The 2,675-nt window shown below is 39.5% G+C and overlaps 1 pseudogene; it reads left to right on the top strand.

Annotated features, from left to right (window-relative positions):
- The first annotated feature begins 608 nt into the window (after nt 1-608).
- LOC114928556 (TBC1 domain family member 13 pseudogene) lies at nt 609-2,649 on the top strand (annotated as a pseudogene).
- The last annotated feature ends 26 nt before the right edge of the window (nt 2,650-2,675 follow it).

Below are 2,675 nucleotides of genomic sequence, written 5' to 3'. Positions count from 1 at the left end.
CTGTTTAAATTATCATCTTCCTCTTACTATTGGGGTCCAAGAAGAGGACGAGGAAGAGGTGGAAAAGGTGGTTTCCAAAATCAATAGAAAAGGTATATTTAGAATATAATTAATCAATTAGTTTTCGAAATTGTATTTAATTTATTGGTTAATTTATTATATATGGTTTTTTACAATTATAAATTTAATATTAATATATTTGTTGGCATTTATTTGTTGGGCTCGACTTATTTAGTTATCCGTCGTCCGTCTTGTTATTGCGGGCATGTATTAGTATAAGGCATTGTCTCGATATTTATATTCTTTTGTATTGTATGGCTTTTCCGTACGTGTTCATCCGTTTGTCGTCTGAGATTTTGTCGAATTCGTTTGTCTCGCGTGATTGGCGCGATTTGAAGGCGTCGGTTATTTTGACGACGGTATATAAGACGACCGCCCCGGTCGGAGAGGAGCTCATTATTGATTCTTCTCCGCGTAATAAACAGTTTTCAACGCAATCAAGAGTAATTTATTTTAAATATCACTCGCCCAACATATTAATATAATTATATTTTATATCAATGCAATATATATATATATATATTAGGTGCGCAACTAAGTACCCGCTGTTTGTCTATAGATGGCTCCAGCAGTAAGTGCTGGTCGATTTTGACATATCCAAAACGTCACGAGCCAAGCTTAGACATATGGTAAACAAACCGCTTTGACATGTTAATGATTTTGTTTTGGCGTCATATACTTTTAGTTGTGTGAAAATGTCTGATTTTGTACCAAATAATCGTCATTTGCGGGAAGTGTTGATTTTCTTATTTCATTCGAAGAAAACGGCGGCTGAAGCGCATCGAGAGCTCCAAAAAGTTTACGGAGATGCTGCTTTAAGTGAAACAACGTGCCGTGATTGGTTCCGTCGCTTCAAAGACGGTGATTTCGATGTTGACGACCGTCCGCGTGAAGGAAGGCCAAAAACCTTCGAAGACGCTGAATTGGAGGCATTGCTCGATGAGGATCCATGCCAAACGCAAGAACAGCTTGCTTCAGCATTAGGAGTTACCCGCCAAGCCATTTCCAAGCGAGCAATACGAGCAGAGGCACGAAAAAGTGATTCTACTGCATGACAACGCTCGGCCTTATGTTGCCAAACCCGTTAAAACTTACGTGGAAACGCTCAAATGAGAAGTCCTACCCCACCCGCCATATTCCCCAGATATTGCGCCGTCCGATTATTACTTGTTCCGTTCGATGGCACATGGTCTGGCTGATCAGCAGTTCCGCTCATATGAAGACATCAACAAATGGCTTGATTCGTGGATAGCCTCAAAAGACGAATACTTTTACCGTAACGGTATTCGAGCTCTGCCAGAAAGATGGGAAAAAGTTGTGGCTAACGATGGGCAATAAATACTTTGAATGATTCATTTGTAACCATTTTTTCACAATAAAGTTGCATTTTCATAAAAAAAACAGCGAGAACTTAGTTGCGCACCTAATATATGTATGTTCTTAACGCAGACGAAATAAACACCGTCAATCTTGGTAAAATATGCTTCCATGGTATACCTGACGAACCTGGTGGTCTGAGGCCTCTGTGTTGGAAGCTACTGCTGAATTATTTGCCACCGAAGAGGTCCAGTTGGCTGGAGACTCTCAAGCGCAAGAGAGAGTTGTATGACACTTTATTGAAGATCTCATTGTTATGCCGGGAGAATCTAATGCGGATGACAAAGAAAGAGTCGATGTGACGTTACATGATCATCCTCTCAACTTAAATCCGGATAGTAAATGGCAAATGTACTTTAAGGATAATGAAGTTCTCCTCCAGATCGATAAAAATGTTAGACGACTATGTCCAGACATATCATTTTTTCAACAAGGCACTGATTATCCATGTCAGAAAATAGTCAATGCTAATGACCAGCAACGTTTACATAATAGAGTTCAACACATTGTACTAATTACGCGCCATTGGCTGAAGGCGGTGAAGCGCATTGGGAAGTGTTTAGAGAGAATACTCTTTTTATACGCCAAGGTTGAATCCTGGTCAAGGTTACGTGTAGGGTATGAATGAAATAGTCGGACCTATATATCACGCATTTGCTTGTGATCCAGATCCAACATGGAGAAAACACGCCGAAGCAGACACTTTCTTCTGTTTTACCAATCTAATGGCTGAAATACGTGATTTTTTTATAAAGACGTTGGATGAAGCTGAATTTGGAATTAATTCAATGATGAGTAAATTGACAAATCAAGTTAGAGCTAATGATCCTGACGTTTGGCTGCGTCTGCATCAACAAGAATTGTGTCCGCAATATTACAGCTTTAGATGGTTGACGCTTCTTCTTTCGCAAGAATTTCCTCTTCCGGATGTTATAAGGATATGGGATTCCTTGTTTGCTGATGAGAATAGATTCAGTTTTCTTATACATATCTGCTGTGCCATGATTCTATTATTAAGGGACCAGTTGCTGGTTGGCGATTTTGCTACGAATGTTAAACTCCTACAGAATTTTCCATCAATGGACATTCAAATCGTGCTCTCTAAAGCGGCTGCTTTGGCGGGCAAGACTTTATAGTTTTTGTAATGATTATTTTTCTTGATTAAGTCGTAAATGAGCTGCAGTGATTTTTCGACATGTCGAATATTGTGATCTTTGCCTCTCCTCTTTCTGTGCTGT

The sequence above is a fragment of the Nylanderia fulva genome, unplaced genomic scaffold (assembly GCF_048542155.1).
Source record: "Nylanderia fulva isolate GAGA-0341 unplaced genomic scaffold, ASM4854215v1 Scaffold1166, whole genome shotgun sequence".
Classification (NCBI taxonomy): Eukaryota; Metazoa; Arthropoda; class Insecta; order Hymenoptera; family Formicidae; genus Nylanderia; species Nylanderia fulva.
The sequence above is the reverse complement of the archived record's forward strand: the minus strand, read 5'-3'. Positions and strand labels throughout refer to the sequence as shown.